The sequence below is a fragment of the Cupressus sempervirens genome, chromosome 10 (genome assembly GCF_028749045.1).
Source record: "Cupressus sempervirens isolate cs-2001-9-10 chromosome 10, ASM2874904v1, whole genome shotgun sequence".
NCBI classification, from domain to species: Eukaryota; Viridiplantae; Streptophyta; class Pinopsida; order Cupressales; family Cupressaceae; genus Cupressus; species Cupressus sempervirens.
In genome coordinates, this window is record NC_143127.1 from 356,173,428 (window position 1) to 356,192,611 (window position 19,184).

A 19,184-nucleotide genomic window follows, 5' to 3' on the forward strand; every position below is an offset into this window, starting at 1 on the left:
ATCACATTATCATTCATCATACAATAAAGTATAAGAGCAATTATTTTCTTTTTTTTCACTATAGGCCTTTTAAAAAAATAAAAATTTAATACTAATTTTTGAATAAAATCGAAATCTCTACATCTTTACTATGTAAATTGTATTTACAAAATATAAATATAATAATAATAAACTATTCCCAGCTTCTTAAATATGCTTTGTGCCACTCTGAATGTTTTTAATCTGCCAATAAATGTACATGAAGAAAAGAGAAGATACTTTAGTAGCCAATAATCTGCCAACCAAAAGTCGTAGCCCAAACTGGAAGTCGATGACCTAGACAAGGCTAGTGTGTTATGGCTACAATTCTAGTTTATTTTGCAGAAAAATACCAGAGGTTCACCTTGGAATCTTATACTTTCCAGTTAATTTCTCCCGATCCTAGCAAACATGGGCATTTTGGCAAGAAGATCATTTTCTGAATACGTGATGAAGTTATTCTTTGTATCCATGGCGATCATGATAACTATGTACCACCCAGATGTTCTCGTAGAGGCAAGCGAAGAGTCACAGATCTATATCATCCGTGTGGCGCAACCAGAAGAAAGCCCACAGAGCCTTGACGAGCTGAAAATGTGGTATTCGTCGTTCCTACACAAAGCAAAAGTAGCAAATGGAGATGCAAATCTAGTGCATGTGTATGAGAATATCATGACTGGATTCGCTGCGTGGTTAACAAGATCAAAACTTGAGGTGATGAGAAAGATCCCAAGTTTTGTGCACGCGACTCCTGATAAGGTGGTGCACTTGTAGACAACATATTCTGCCAGGTTTATGGGCCTCGAACCAAGCCATGGCATGTGTAAAAGCTCTAACATGAGCAAGGGCATCATAATTGGATTACTAGACACGGGTGTGTGGCCGGAGAGCCCTTCGTTCAAGCCAGACACCAACATCGATGCCGTGCCTTCTCGCTGGAAAGGAATCTGCCAGACTTTGCTTGATTTATATAAGTCAAGTTGCAACAACAATCTGATCAGGGTGAGAAATTTCACGAGGGAAGGAACGATGAGAGACTCAGTGGGACACCGCACTCATACTGCCTCCACTGTGGCTAGGAGCCCTGTTGCAAGGGCTGGACTCTTTGGCAACGCTCAAGGAACCACGCAGGGAATGGTGTCGGGTGCTCATGTTGCTGTCTACAAGGTTTGCATGGGGTTGGATTGCTTAGAATCTAATGTTCTAGCGGGGATGGACGGCGCCATTTCCGACGGTGTGGACATGCTCTCTATCTCTCTTGGTGGCGAGCCATTTGCATTTTATTTGGACGAGCTTGTAATCAGTGCCTTTCACGCCATGGAAAGGAGCATTTTTGTGAGTTGCACGATGGGAAATGAAGGGTCGTAGGAGCCCTCATATCTCTCTAACGGTGCACCATGTATGATGATGGTGCACCAAACGAAAGAATTGAGGCTCATGGAGATGGATTTGTGCAGGGATGGTTCTCTGGATTCACGTCTTATAAGAGGAAAGCTGGTGGTGTGCTCGCCAGGCAGTCTTGGTTCTCCATTGTAGCAGGGAGAAGCTACTCGAGAGGCCAGAGGTGTTGGCGTCATATTCGTTAATGATAATCTTACTGGGGAGGAATTCATATTGTTCCCTCAGCTTTTGCCATCGACATCCCTTGGGTTTAAGGTAGGACTTGCCTTGGCGGCCTATATAAATTCTACTAAGAACCCTAAGGAGGCTATTCAGTCCGAGGGCACTGTCTTGGGCGCCGCCAACAATATTTCAGCGTCGATGATGGCATCATTTTTGTCGCATGGACCCAACCTAATAAGCCCAAAAAGTATGAAGCCCGACGTAATAGCTCCTAGATTTGCCATAATTGCAGCTTGGCCTTCAAATCAGAGTGCTTCGGGCCTCCCTGAAGATAAGCAAACAGTAAGTTTCAATATCTTGTACGGTACATCAATGGCCACTCCACATGTGAGCAGGGTGGCTGCTTTCCTTAAAAATGCTCACCTGGAATGGAGCCCGACAGACATTAAGTCCGCACTTGTTACTACTGCAGATTACTTGGATAAGAAGGGCGGGCCAATTCTTGATGGTGGAAAGAATTTCATGCCCGCAGATATTTTTGCTATGGGTGCTGGGCACATAAATCCCGAAAGAGCAGCCAATCCAGGCCTTGTTTATGACCTTAGCCCTAAAGATTATATTCCTTATCTTTGTGGGCTAAATTACACAGAATCCCAACTTCACTTGATCCTAAACAAGAATGTTGTGTGCCCTTCGAATCATGAAAGCACTCTTTCGGGTAACCTCAATTATCCGTCTTTTCCTCTTGTTTTAAATGAAACAAGTTCTGTCACCTTGAGAAGAGTTGTGACTAATGTTGGAGCCGCGGAGTCCAAGTACACCGTCAAAATTGATCCGCCCAGGGGAGTCGATGTGAGTGTGAATCCAACTTTCTTATCGTTTGGGGCAGCGATGGAGAAAAGGAATTATAGCATCACATTTGTAGCAAAAGCATTTGATCCTTCAAAATCGGGCTTCTCCCAAGGCTCAATTAGGTGGGTTTCAAGCGCTCATGGTTATAGCGTAAGAAGCCCTATGGCAGTCTCGTGGAGGACAAACTGATTAGTGATGTCAATGACTATCTTCGAATTCGAGGTCTCATATTCATATTAATATAAGTGAACTATTTAAGATTCAATTAAAACATTGGATAAATTTTGCAAAAATATAGTCGATGTGAATTTTTTAATTTTTAAAAAATATTAATTGTGTATATTTTGAATATCAATATTTTAGATAACATTTAGAAGAAATCTAAAATTTTCATTTTCTAAATATTAAGTAACTTTCTTTCTTATTTGTTAACACTAAATTTATTTCATATGAGGTTAAAAAATTTGGGATCTAAGATTTATGACACAAGTTTTAGACTATAAAACATAGGATCATATATCTTTATCAAAGTGTGATGTGTAAAATTTAGTGGGCATAAAAACATTGTACTTGCACCACCAACGCACTAAATGACAATTATTTTAATTTGTACTATATTTCATAATTTTTTTAAAAATTGATTTATTATTTTTCATAAATTTACAAATGTAGTATTAAGATTATATGCATAACAAAAATGATAAGAGTCCATTTCTTCCTTTTCCAATAAAAAAACCAAATTTCTTTTCTTTGCTTATTGGAAATGGAAACATTCTTTTCTTTTCACTAATGTTCTTATATTTTGTTTAGAATGCAAACTAGTGTGTTTTCCTTATCACAAATGGAAACTTTTCATTCACTTCAATGCTTATATTCATTTTGTGAATGCAAAAACTATTTGTTTTTATATATCCTTGGTGCTCTACATGTTTTTAAATATGCTATTAACTATTTTAAGATTGTTTACTAGTCTACTCAAATGTCATCAAGATATAGGATATAATAGACACAAGAGCTTAACTTTAGTTGTCCCTTAATCTATTGTTGATTACTATGAGAAAATATCATCTAATTCATTGAGAAATTATACTTGATAATGTTGTTGAAAATAGTTATTAAATTGTATATTGTCATTGATGTTACACAAATGTTACACTCTAAACGAGCACTACTAGTAGTCACTGAGCTCTAATGACTCCACTATCAGCCAAGCACAAGTTCAGAAGAAGCCAAGTTAAGTGATCAAGTGCAAACTAAGCTAGATCAATCATTGAAGGATTTTAGTGTTAACTGAGTCAAGTTGGTTACCAAAGGGGTTCAGTGTAAGCCAAGTAAGGTCGGTTACCAAGGAACTCAGTGGTAATTGAGTGACCCAATTTTAATTTTAGCTAACCTACAATAGAATAGTTTTGTTTATTGTGTTGTTTATGTAAGTCAACTTACTGGATATCTATTGCTTATTTTTAAAGGTATTAGAGCCGACTTGACAATGGATTTCATATATATGAAAGGTCGAGTTCTGGAAAAATTTAAGATGTGAATAAAGAAGGATATCTAATTAAGAGCACAACATCCAAAGAGCTACAAATATTATTCTGATCAAGGAGGACTTAGAGGATAAGCCAAAAAAATGATCTAAATCTACAAATCAGTTGCTTGATTAATCAAGTCAATCATTGTGACTCTTTAACAATTGTAGCAGTGAAGAAATATCTTAACAGAGTTGACTTAACATTCATTTTGTAAATCCTCTAGCAAGGTGGCATTTCTAGATTGAAGTGTCTTAAGACCTTTATCCAGGCAACTCCTAATAGGGTCATTCAAATCATTTAACAAGGTCACACCTAATAGTGTATTTTGTAGCCTTTAATAGGGTTGGCTCCTAACATGGCTCACTTCAAAAGAGTGAAAAGTTGTAAAGAATAAGTAAATTGAAATACCATGTAAAGAATATATATCTAAAGCATGTAAGTAAGCATTCACACATTCATGACACAAGATATGATTACTTAGAAACCCTCCAATGAGAGGGTAAAATTGGGTTGGGGATGACACCCACAAATCTTCACTACTGTAGTAATAAAGTGTATCTAATGAAGGTTACAATGTTTGATCATGAAACATCATCTACCTTGTGAAAGGTCTACCCTATCAAAGGCTTACAAAGACTATTAGGTCTTACCTTGTTAAAGGATTTCAACACCCTATTAGAAGTGTTCCTAGTTAAAGGACTTTAACTCCCAATTATGTAAGCACTTTGTTAGAGGATTTCAATACAGCCTCTTAGGACTACTTTATAAAGAGATTTAACTAATTCACTTGTTAGAATGTCTTAGCAATGATCCTGTAGTTAGCACTCTGATGCTTGATGATATATCACCTCTATTCTACTATGTACTTGGTTCTTCTTGATCAGATGTTTCTCTATTATTCACTATTTCCTTTCTCTATTCTCCTTTAATTGATTTTGCAATTCAAATCATAATACCTTGGTCACCATGAATGTCTTGGTTTATGCATTCAAAACTCTCCTTGATTATTCATTCATTCCCCTACTCACACACATGAAGTTTAGGGTTCATTCTCCTTAAGAAGACCTAGGTGACTTAGGGTTACGTATGAATCAATAGTTGTGATTCATCCATAGTGTAGCTTAAACCTTCCCTTTACCTGATTGGGTGCATGCAATACATAGGGATTCCTAATTGAGATTCATCCTTATAACCAAATATCATAATTCAATACTTAGGTCAGCCCAAAAATGGTTGACATAGTTGTTTGTGCCAATATAAACAACTATGACAAACTATGTTACGTGTCATCTGAAACCCCTAGTACTCGACACATACTATGACTTCAATGCTATCACTCAAAATCTGAATTACTCATCATGTACTTCTTTCTCGGCTCCTGAATCACTTGGCGTATACTATCTACTCGGCTCTTGAGCGACTTGACACTCGCTATTTACTCGACATGCACTAAATTTACATGTTTTTCTTGGCATATATTACTTGTTTGGCATGAAGTAAGTAAATAAATTAAGTCTATAGACACTCATTATTCAATACCAATCTAAGATTAACAATCTCCCCCTTTGACATGAGTGTCAAAAACACTTGGTCATACATTAATACTCTTTATTCTTATGAGCATAAAATGAACTCTTATTCGGCTTCTACACACATTTTCAAAATATCAAAATGTTTACAACATGACTTATACCTCAAAATATTATGGGTATGTGCAAGATCATTGTGTACCGAACTATGGCCTTAAGTGGCAGTGAAAAACCAACAAATCAAGGTTATGTCAACTTGCCACATAATTTTAAAGTGGTTCTAGACTTTATATCAAAAAGTTGTAAGAAAATAATCTGTAGAAAATTGAATCTAGTTTCTAAAATACAAGGCCTTATCTAGAGAAAAAAATATTTGATTGGCCAAAAGTTTGGATTTTAATGCAGTACTACAAAAATTTTAGGGCAAAAATAAAAAGTAGGTGTATGTCTGACCACCTTAATCATAATGAAATGATAATATTTTTAAATATAATTTTAGATATAAAAATTAGACTCATGCCTAGATGTGACACATATTTTTGGGAATTTTTATTCCAAATAAATAATTAATTATGAATTTTCTACTATACTATTTTCAGAATTAAAAAACTCCCGTGTCTGACCACCTTAACTAGTTCAAAAAAAATCAAAATTAAGTTTTTTTTTTTTCTTATACTAGTTGAAGCATAGAATGTGATGCATCTTTTGGATTTCACAAACTTATAAGGTTTGAAAGTTATAGCTATTTTTCAACTAGTATGTCAATCAACACTTTGCAGCTAACTCCATTAGAAAATAAGTAATAATTACTTACTAAACTCGTAATTTGACAAACCTTACATTTATGAAAAGCTAAGAACATTCTTAAGAAACCCTTTTCATTACATCAAATTTTGGTTTAAAAAAGATGTCAGCTACATGCTTGAAGTAAAAAACACATAAGAACATGCAAAAAACACATTTTTGAGATGTTTTAAAGATGACCATATAAGATTGGTATCGAAAGATATAGTAGGAATTATAAAGGTATTAACTATTTTCATTTAGTATCAGGATGGGTGGGAAAAAAGTTGGAATAGATTTTGAAATTCTTTGAGGCATTTCAGAACTACATATTTTTCAGATTGCCACTTTTTGGCACACCATGATCCTGCACATACCCTTATAACTTCCCTTGAGTTGTTTGATCTATTTTGTACTTTATTCTATATCAAAATCTTCAAATTCTTTCTCCTGCTAAGTAGGTTTGCCTCAACTAATACTCTTTCTCTATTTTCTGCTTGCTTTCTCTTACTCCCCAATTCTTGCTCTTCTCTTTATTTCTTTCTTTATGCTCACCCTCAGCTCTTACTCCCCCTTTTTGACACTGATGTCAACGGGTTATACACTAATAGTGTTTTTGTCCAAAAAAGATTTATGGACCTTAAGAATAATTTTAAGAGTTACATCCCAATTATCACAAGCTACCTCCAAAGACTTAATTTGGATGGATAGCTCGGTAGCAAGGTGTACTAAGCCTCTAATGTAGAAATATTGGGGTCTTTCTTGGTAAGTGTTTCTGCATAGCCTGGCTCCTTGTGTAAAATCTCCATGTGAGGAGTCAATGTCGACTGGATGCTAATTGGTTTAGCCCTTATGTTGGCTTCATCTGCTTGTAGTGTTGCTAACTAACTTTGGGTTTGCAAGAGGGTCTTGAAATGTTTCTCACTTTGAGCTAGAGTCATGAACAATTTGGCTCCAAATGACTGCATGTGAATTTCTAAGCTCAGGATGTGATTCCTTATCTCTTGTGTGAAGAGTGTAGGACTACACAATTTGGTGTACAAGGACAAAATGTTCTCTAATACATTATTTACACTTTCTATCTTAGTAGCCAATGCAAATTGTGTTAGTGCTATTTTACTAGATATCTTCTCACTCACTTTAGTTTGAAACTTCTTCTCAGACCATTCTAATAATTTTTCATTAGTATCTAGGTCTGTATCACTTACTCTTTCAACTATGTTGGTCAATTGTTCAATGATTGGATTTGTTTCATCTTGAGTAGGTAGAATGAATGCATCTAATAAAATTTCTTTGATCTCAATCAAAGCTTGCTTCTGGGTATGCTCCCTTTTGAGCAGTTCTTGGTGTTTCTTTCTTGCTAGGGCCTCTTGAGGTATACCCATCTGCTCAATTGTTATTGCTGCATAATCACACTTTTGTAATCCAATTTCTTCATCTTGACTAACATCTCCATAAGTTATTACCTCTTTTTCCTTTGATGAGCTAGGACTTGCCACTAAAAATTGCAAAAGTATTGCATCTATGCTCAGCCTCTAAAGAGTTTGACTGGAAGGAGTTCCTAATTCTGGAAATATTATCAATGCTCAAAGTACTTTGAGTTCCTTTGGCTTGGGTGATGCATTTGTCTCTTCAAGATTGTCCTTTTCTACCTTTTCGATATTAATTGCACCTTGAACTTGTGCTAGAGGTGCAGGCACATCTATTTGACCTATTTGACTTAGTGTCCCATTATTGACTGGTGTTTCCACCTTATCTTGTCCAACTATCTCAACCTTGTCCTTTTTAGGTCCTTGAACATTTTGTGAGACTAGAGTGCTTTCCATGGGTGTACTAATAGTGCATCTTGTTCTATCCTTCCTTTGATATACAACTAAGTGCAGTGAAGGTTGTACACTTATCACTTGAGGAGTGACTATAGGTGTGTCTTGTGTTTTAACTTCCTCTCCTACAGTCATAAATTCTAACTTCTGAATTTCATCTACACTTACCAATATATCCTTGTGACATAATTTGGCTTGTAGCGTGGATTAGTCAAGTGTCCTTTTCAAATATTCTTCTATTAGGGGATTGATGTTCTCATTAGTAGGATCAGAAACATCCTTCACTATGATAGTTGTAGTACTTACACTTATGGAGGGTTAGCACTTGGCATTTTTGTATCTTGTACATTGTGTTCTCATTGTTTCTCTTGCTTATTTTTTGTTTTATCATCTATATTCATATCAGTGCCTCCCTGAAATGTACCTTCTTCATTGTTATCCTCTTCATCATCTTCTACCTCAATAGGTTCTTGTTCATCATCTTTGACTATTTCTAGTCCATATGTAATCTTCCACATTTGTTTTGACTTCTTTACAACATCATCTATCTTGTTCTATATTATTCTAAATGACCTACCTATACTTAGATACAAATATCATAGCATATTTATTTATGGCTTTAGACATTTTTGCATTACTAAGTTTTGGCATAACTTGAGTGAGGTTCATCTTCCTAATTTTCTTCTCTATGTCTAAACAATAGTGCCATTTCTACTCAACTCTATCATATAAACTCTTAGGGATGGAGTTGGAAATTTCTAGAAGAGTTTTCTTAAAAGTAGCCGTCATGGCATTTATTGTCTCCTCTACTTTAATATTCTCAGTCTTTCCAAGGTTATCAAAATCAATGTGAGAGAAACTTGACAAGTCAGCATTGTTTCTAATGTTCACACATAATTTATCTAAGTCCAAGGAGGGACTATGACTCACCTCTTGGAATCGGCTATTGTCATCAGATTCAATCTTCTCCTTATCAGATTTAGCCTGAGTAACATAGTTTCTTCTTGGTCGTTTTTGTGATCCACCTTCTTTCTCTTTAGGTTTAGCTATCTCTTTAGCCTTCTGTGTAGTTACTCTTGTACTAGCCCTTGTGGTAGGTGTTGTTGTTTTTGGTTGATTAGGTTTTGCAACCTTCTTTGGTCTTGTCACTACAGGTGTCTTTTCCTTTCTTTTCTTTTTGTCAATAGGATTAGGTGCTTCCTTGACTTCTTCTCCCTCCACACCTTTTGGAATTTCTATCTCCTCTTCTTGCTAATCCTCTCCTTGACCTTTTGTTAGAGCTAGTGGTGTTTGAACGTATCTATCTTCTTCTTCTTCTTCTTCTTCTTCTTCATCGTCTTCCTCAGCTCCTTAACCAAATTTTTATTTTAGTTTCTTCACCAATTTATTCTTCTTCTTTATTACAGATGTAGTCTTCAAGTCCATAGTGATTTTAGATTTGGCCTATTCATAGTTATTAAATGTTTTGGCTTCTTTTTTCACTTCTTCTGCAAGTAATGGTGTGATTTCTATAGAGGCCTCATCAACATTTATCTCATATCCTAATAACCTTAGCCATCTCACTCTAGGAATTGTTTCTTGTACATATGAATGATGAGTGTCAACCAGGAAGCAAACATCATCATAATGTTTCTCCACTAATGAGACTGGAATCATTAATCTCTTCTTCATAGATTGTTTGAAATCTTCAAGATAACTAGCCATTACTAACTCAAAGTTATTTCCTAATTGTTCAATGAACTCTCCTGTCTATATTGCAATTGATCTATTTGTCTTCCATTCAACCTTGCCAAATGTTGGAAATGTATTCTACACATAGAATAGAATACATATCAAAATATATCCAAATTTGTATTGAGAACTCTTTATTTTCCTTATTGCTCCTAGGTTTTCAATTAATTGTTGTAACTGTAACTTGACAGGATCATAATTATGATCTTTCTTGACAATTTTTTAGGCCATGTCCACTATAATTCAAGGTACACTATTTAATCTTCTTGACTAATAAAACTTATGTTCTATTACCCTCAATACAAAATCTATTAGGGGATTTGTGATTGTATCAATGGTCATACCCCTTTTGTTCCATACGGTTCCTATGTTCTTTTCAATAACTTCCTTTGACTCACTTCTCATAGTTTTTGGCTTATCTAGGGTCAGATACCCTGTTACCCCATGAATAATTTTTTTTTAAATTTTAATCGACCCATTCTCTATCCATACTGGCCTATCATGAATTTTTCTTAAGACAATCCTAATCCATTTAGTTTTGGAAACATTTGGGAAATCTAGCACATGAGTTAACCCTTTCTTCTCAACAATGTTGTATTGTTCCTTAAAAGCTCCATTTTCACATAGTCTTCCATACTCTTCTCTAATTTCCATGTCACATATACTTCCAATCTTATAAGTATAACAATTTCTAACATCTTGAATCATTAAAACTCATGGTTGTATCATAGACAATGCATCAGAGCAATCCTATTTATATGCCATATCTACAATAGCCTTGAAAATAGGTTATTTAATGGAATTGCTAGTTAACTAAACATTTAAGACCTCTTTTCCCTCTAGACCCTTTTCTTTTGAAGAACTAGACACCATCACATAAATCTAGGGTTTATGAAATTATAAACTGTATAACTTAGCATACAATAAACACATTACAAATCATGATGAAATAGTGTCGAATAGTCATTCAAATCTTCTACAAGCATTTTAGATGGTATTCTCCAGATTTCCTTTAGCTCTTCACTTTCTTTCTAAAATTTAAATGATGTTAAATAAGAAGAAATTGACCATAATATCCCTCAAAAACACTATGATTAGTGTTAAGTGCTTACATAGCTGTAAGCTTGACATCAAATGATTTATGGCTCACTCGACATCAACATGTCTTTCCATTCATTCGGCAATCATTATGAGCTCGGTCTGAACCAACCAATTTTGTTAGCTTGACATTGACAAATATTTTACTTATCATCCATAGGAGACTTTTCATGCTTGGCAGTAACATGAAAAATTGACAAAACTTAAAGATTTTTCCTTGATTTCTAATAACACTTTACATCTTTATTCATGCATATGTAATCTTTTTAGAGTTAGGTCCTTGGAACTGATGTATTGTATAACATTTTAAATATCAATCCCAGATACCTCTTGATTTTTTAGTTTGATGAGGTGTGATCACCTGACCCATTGGGCAAAGTGATCCCATCTATACTTTATGTTTTGTAATCCTCCTTTCTCTTCCATGTCTTGTTCATCTCATTTCTAACATTTTCAATGCATGCCTTGCCTTTGCCTTTGGTAGACTCACAACTTGGTGCCTTTGATCTTGTTGGATAATATCGACTGATGTGACGAGTCTTCAAACAACAAAAACATGTGGTTTGACTCAACCACCTTTTGTAGTCACTCTTGAAGTGTGTTTTAATATAGTTCTTATGAACATGTCCATACTCTTGACATTAGTAACAACTATACCTTGTATTATAATCCCAATTATAAGAGTTACCATTGTTCTTTACCTCTATTTTCTTGTTTGATGACCACATGGGTTTGGATCTACACTGAAAAGCTCTATGACCATTTTTTTGACAGTTATAATAGTATCCTTCAAATCTTTGAGTGTCCATGGTCTTGGTTCTGAATTCATGTGCTTGATGACCTTGTTTGTTGCACTTATGGTAGTGACCCATGCTCTTCTGCTTAACATTCTAATTTATAGTCTTTCTCCTGCACACATTGGTAGTATGTCCTTTCTTACCACAATTGTGACAAGTAGGTTTTGAGTTCTTGCCTTTGTTACCTCTTTCTTCAACACTTTTGGATGATTCTCCTTCTTTAGTACTTGTGTACCTTAGTCCAGATGTATCATTGTTAGATTTGATAGCTTCATTTGGTTTATTGAATCTTTCAAAAAAATCCTTTTCCCTTTTCAGATCATTGCTCAAGTGTTCATTCTACAACTTCATTTTTATTATGTCAATGTCTTTGGCGTTCAGTTCATGGTTTACCTTCATTATGTGACCCAAAGTTTCTAATTGCATGTTACCAATCCTAGTTGCCCCTAATGATTTATCTTCAAGTCTGCTAGTCAAAATTCTTTTTTCATATTCAATCATGACTTTTTCCTCCATATCTTTCTTTTTTTGTTTAGTCACCTCACATAGTAATATGGCTTGTGATTCTTGCTCTATTTTAACATTTATGATCTCTTCAACTAGAGTTCTATTCTTTTCCATTAAATCCACAATTGTTGCATTAAATTCATTGGAGTCTCCATTTTCAAATAGATTAGTAGTGTCCATCTCTTCGTATTTCTTTGTGAACAAATTTTTCTTTTAATTTACATAAAAATAATAAAAGATTCTATGCCCAAGTTCATAAGTCAAATAAAACTTCCCAATAGTTGAGGAAATTTTACATTCACAATTCCTCTTTGAATTTAAGTAAGGTTCAACTCCCTTATTGGATTTTTAATCAAAACCACTTTTCAAAAGAAGATTATTTTTAACTTGAAATTAATAAGGCTTCCCATATACTCTTGGATAGGGTGAAAAATATAATTAATAACAATATGCTAAAAAATAAATGCATACAAAGAAGAGAACACACAGTTTCTCTATGAATCACATTCTAGAAAATAAACAAACTTAAAATACAATCACCACGAGGGGAGAAATATCTAGCAAATAATGAATTGTTCAATAATTCAATACTAATTCAATACAAAATCAATAATGAACTAATATAAAGCTTACATCTTTGAACATTCAACCATTTCCTTTCAAAAGGAACAATACTATTCATATATGATATTAGAGAAACTTAGAGAATTTTCATAACACTAAAGCCTTTAGGAAATTGGTCACAACATGATATCCATCAAAAAATGCCAACCCATAGCACTACTATGTTTTAAACTTAAATAAAAAGCTATCCAAGAATCTCCCTAAAAACTTGATTCTTGGATAGTTAGAAGTAGTTATGAAAACCAACATTAAAAATAGGGTACACATACCCAAAATTTAACTGATAGAAATCATAACTAAAAAAAATTTCAAGAAAATTTAACAAAAAGCATAAAATAGCCATTGATTGGTCAAGTGGTTTCCTCCTCATTGTCTTCAACATCTTCACCATCACCCTACCCACACACTAGCTTCCATATCCTAAATGCATTCATAAATTTAGTCATGGTGATCGTGTTCAGATTATTGATGCTTTGAAGGTGGTTTTTCCAAATATCCTTGTCTAGCTTCATTTTATTTATAGTGTCCAAGTAACTTGGTAGTTGCAAGGTGTAGGTTCCTAACATCACTTCACTCTTGGCCACTTTGGAGAAGTCAAACGATGTAAGATCAATTTTGTCTTTTATAGACTTCATACATTCTTCATGTTGCTTGACCATTGTCTCTACATGAAAGCCTCCTTCTTTAAGGAGGTTAGGTAGAGGTGAACCAATGGACTAGAAATATTTTCCTACTTACTCCAAAAATGCCTTGAAATCCCAGAAGTATAGTTGGACTCTCTCTAGCAATGTTTTTCCTCAAAACTTGAATCAGACTTGCATATACATGTTGCAATGAGTTTTCTTCAAGGAATTTCTCTGGTCCAAACTCTTCTACTTCCACTAGTTGAGACACCATGGCTAATAATTTTTCAACTTATGCTTTCCATGTCCCAGATTGAACATAAGATTCATCAAGAGCAACCCCTACTAGGGAAGCAATCTCATGCAAATTTCGCATGACTTTGGCAACTTGGCTCATTACGAGGCTCATCCAACTAGATACTACAAACATCATCATTTTTCCTTTCTTCAAATCCTCTAATAGCTATTGATTTTCAGGGGCATTGGAATCGAAGGTAATTTGTGATTGATTACCAAGAACTAAACTTTGTTCCTTCAATGAGTTTATATATTCAGCCATTGCATTATTTTTGGCTTTTAGCCTTTTCTTCTCAATTCCTTCTTTTTGTGATTGCAACACAATTTATTTTGTGAACACCTCTCTCCAGTGTTCCTTTGTCTCATAGTTCATTACCTCTAAATCTATGTGCGTAACTTCAAAATTTCTCAAATGCAATTTTTTAGCTCCCTCTTTATGATTATAAGTAGCTACCTCAGCAATGCTCCTCCTAGTTGCACTATCAAAAGTTATCCGAGTAATGTTTTTGGTCATTTTGGGTTTGGAAGCCTTATTAGTGTACTTACTCACAATATCATCAACAAGAAAAGATAGTAGAAGTAAACTTGTTTCCCTATTCATCGAGGCCACAAGCTAGTTAGGAGATACAACATCCTGTTGTGATCCAACAACCCCTTCCAAAGTAGTTACAGTCTGTAGCCTTGGAGGAGATGAACCCACAATCATTTGAACCCTCTGGCTATTATCAATGAGTTCTTCACGTTGATCTTTTTCTTTCTCATTGTCAACTTGAATAACTTGGTGAGGGCTTGATGGAGTTAACATTTTGGTCTTTCTACTGGAATAGGTTTTTTGCACAAGGGGATGATTGTGAAACTTTTTCTTAGAAATTCTTGATGACCTTCTACTACCTGTAGTAGGGAAACCAATATTAGAAAAAAAATCAACCCTGACGCTAGCACAGGTTCCCTTTTTCAATTTCAACCAAGACTTTGTCTTTTCAATCACATTAGTTGGTTTTTGAAGAATATCATCTTCTTCCATAGAATCCCAATCTATGACAAGGTTTGCAAGTTCAATTTCTTCGAAAGTCGAAATGTCTATCTCAGCCTCCTCTATATCTATAATATCTATTCCCAACTTTAATTGAAAAAGGATAATTTGGGAAATGGTAAATTTGGATAAACTTCTTCTTTTCACTTCTAATTTATCAGTACAATCTTCCCAGAAATCTTCACTTGGCATTCTCATCTTCACTTGTCTGCATACTTTCTTTAACTTCCTCTGAATGGATTAAAATAGGGGAAGGTCATATTCTTAGTGGTTGGAACATTTTCTCAACCGACCCACCAAAGTAATTGCTCTCACCATCCTCCTCTATTTCTAGACTATTCACCTCTTCTTCACTTGCAACTTTAGAATTAGTCATTATTTCTTTGTAATTTGGACATTCTCTTTTTTTCCCCTTTCCATAGCCTCTATTTTGCTTCACTCAACTCTACAATCAAAAGCTTGCCTTTGCTTTTTCCTACAACTTGGAGTTTTAGATTTTGTTCGAAGATTAAAATACTTAGGGAGGGTCTCCTTTGACTTTGCGATATTGTTATTAATAAATTGAAAATCAAATATGTTTAAGTTTGGATAAGTTATTTTACAAAATCACAAGATCACCTAGATGTTGTAAGGATTTTGGTCCTAATATAATTGAGAGGTTGTGAATTTATAGTAGAACATTATACTAAAATTTATTTAAATAAACTAATATTTGAGACATCCATCTTTGATTTGAGGTGAGTAAAAAAATTTGTTATAATTTTTCCTCCTCTTCTAATTGTGCTTCCATAGTGTACACTGTCCTGACACTTTGTAAATACCCGAGTAAATGCTCATTCTTCTACTTCTAGCTATACAAACATATCAAAATAAGGCAAGAAAAAATTGAACACATATAGTACCATTCCTTATAATATTCATTTCAATGTCCTCTCATGTTGATCTATTTTACCTCGTACCAAAAATCTAAATCCCAAATCGAAAGATTGATTATTAATTATACATATAGAAACATCAACATGAAGCATTCTATTGACTAGTCCACAACATTTTTAACAATGAGCCATAGCATTAATAAATTTAAAAATTACTAATAAAACGCAAATTATTCAAAAGCAAATATAAAATTGTAACTTTAATCACCAAACTTTGATGGGCTAAAAACTAGGATAGTCGACATTCACAAATCATTTATAATAACACCTAAACCATAATTCACCAATTTCTTATCCTAAGAAATATAAAGGAATCTATAATAAGGAATTTTGATGCTATTTCCTACATCTACTAGCTTCCTATGCTTGACACCTTTCTAATATATTACATGTAGAATGACTTACCATCACCACAAGACATTAGTATAGCATTGTATCATCAAATATAGGAGTCCAAATACACATTCTACCATATCAAACATCAAATAGTTTTTCTTACATATTTCAACTTCCCATATACTAAGAACATTTTGTGTACATAGAGGATCGATAAGAATAACAATATTAACTACACATTTATGAAACTCATAAAATTATCAATGTGCACCATAGGTTGACAACAATGATTAGAATAAACAATTAACAGTTAAAAAAGTGTGAATAGAATATAGTTAATGACTATCTTTATTATGAAAAAAATTGGATGGTTTTATAGTAATAGAGGTTAGCATTATGTTATGTTACCCATATGAGTTTTAAGTAAAAACCTAAAAAATAATTTAGATTTTGAAGCTTGACATACTTTGGTCATGATTTTTGTAACTAGAAATCAACATTATTGGATATTTTCATCCATTTTGATAAGGGAGAGAATTAATAAGAGAAACAAGTGTTCTAATAAAGCTCTCTCAAAGGAAGAAACAAATGAAATGCTAGGTGCCTTGGTATCTATTAAAAATGCTAAGGATAACCTTGGGGAATAAATGAACAAGTTTGTTTCCCAAAACAATTTAGTGCAAGCCAAAGTGGAGGAATACATCAACAATTTGAAGGCCCATCTTGAGGAAAGATCTTCAAAGAGGAAGTGCAAGGAGGATACTTCTTAAAAGGAATAAAATAATCAAGAGGCCTCCCATGGGTTGAATGAGACGAGGCCTTTTCATCCCCCCAAGTTATACGTGATGGATCATCTCAAGGAGACACAAAAGTAATTGGTTGGCCTTTGTTATGTTGACTTGAGCTGGTGTGTATTAGGTCCCTATGTTTAGTGTGCTTGAAACTGATGGTGTTGGATTGTGTTTGCGAGTTGGTAGTTGATGGTTTAGATTGGTTGCTGGGATTGTTAGTGTGGTGCTTTGCTACTAGTTCATGGTTTTTGTTGTTGGCTAGTGTTTATTTGGTCTCTTTTTGGTTGTGGTCAATTTATATATATTTGAAAAACTATGCTTTGTATGATTTTAAATGATCTGTATGCAACAAAATTTGAAAGGTTTTATTAAGGTAACTTAACTTTTTTAATCATTTTAAAATGATTTGCATGTAGTAAATCTCTAAGTATTCTATAGTTCATTATTAAAAACCTTAGCTTTCTCGGGTTCTCATTTTAGCTTCCTTCTGTTATAAATGTTCCATATGAGTTGTACTATGGAACCACAATTATTGAATTTTTTTACTTAAATCAAATTCTAATGTGCTTTTATTATAACACTTTGCAATAATTTATTTCTTTGGATGGTGATTTCATGTTGAGCATATTCTTAAAATTGGTGTTTTATATTAAGAATATATAATTTGTCTGAATATCAAGAAATATATAACAACTTTAGTAAAATAATATAAAAGCATGACTTTAAACATGCAAAATTATTTTAAAACTCTGATTTTTATTTAGAATGTTTCTATTTTATTTTGTACTTTTCTACAAGAAAATAATTTTGTTCTACATTCAAAATATCAAACTACAGAAATTATATGTTTCTAAATAGTGCGAAGTGGACATATTTTTATTCTTAATTTAAAACATCAAAACATAGAAGTTGGATGCTTCTAAAATAATGGAAAATAATATCTCTCTACATCTGATTTTGGATAAATCTATAAAATATTTAGAAAAGTATACAAAAAAAATTAAAATGTTTCTAAATTTCTTTAGACTTAAAAACTCTTAAATAAATTAATATTTTTTTTTTTTCATTTTTTTAATCATAATAGTATTATTGTTAAAAATATATTTATTATTCTTTAAAAAATTAGTTACCAAAATTATTTGTTTTACAAAATTTTGAAAAAATAAAATCATTTTCTATTATCGATAATCTTTTATGAGCTATTTTAATGTGAATCAATATGGTTCACATGTAAAGGGGAAAATATATCTATATCCTTACATTACAAATCAATAAATAAATCAATAGTAAGGAATTAAAATTTCTTGATTATATTCCCCCAACCTTAATCAAAGTGTAATGAGAACCCTAACCATAGCCCTAACCTTAATCATAATTCTAACCTTATGAATAGCACCAAATCTAACATGACATGTTATCAAAACCCAACCCTAACTCTAACCTAAAGTACAATTCACACAAATACCCTAAAAGATCATTAATTAAAACATTAACCTTGATTATACTTCTAACCAAAAACCCTAACCCTATTGATAATTATTAAACTTCTAACCAAAATATCCCAAACCCTATCTCTAACTATGACACATACCCTAAAACCCAAATCATAATTCCTAACCAAAAATTTAATCCTTCGCTAACCTTAATACTCACTTTATCCCTAACCATGACGTAAACCCCATTTTTAACCATAATCCTTACCCTAAGCACTAACCCTACCCACATGTCTATCTCTAACCTTATTAATAAGCCAAATGCTAACCATGATATAAACCCTAGCATTAACCAACATATTAACCGTCATCTTAAACCTTATCCCTAAACATAATCCTAAGTCCAACCCTAAGCATTAGTCATAAAAATAATCCCCGCCATAATGCTAGCTATATCTAAGCCCTAATCACAATTCTAAATTTAATCATATTTTTAATCATAACTATAAGTCTAACATAAATTCTGACCCCAATGATAATTTTAAGCCTTTCCTTAACTATATGGCCCTAGAACAATAAACATAACACTTAGGATTTAGGAATGGGGTTAGAATTTCTCAAGGCTTAGGATTATGGTTTAGAATAAGGATTAGAGTTCGACATAGTACATATTTATAGTTATCATTAAGATTAGGTTTAAGATATGGATTCATATAATAATTAGTACTAGGTTACAATTAGGATTGTGATTTAGCATTTAGATTATTAGAATATAAGATTAGGTTGGCCATTTAGTATTAGGATTGAACATTTATGATTATGGTTTACCTTAGTATTTAGGTTTATTGGTTTAAATTTTAGAATTAGGATTTAGATTAG

General features: G+C 33.4%; 1 pseudogene; it reads left to right on the forward strand.

Moving 5' to 3' along the window:
* The first annotated feature begins 429 nt into the window (after positions 1–429).
* LOC149534072 (subtilisin-like protease 4 pseudogene) lies at positions 430–2,622 on the forward strand (annotated as a pseudogene).
* The last annotated feature ends 16,562 nt before the right edge of the window (positions 2,623–19,184 follow it).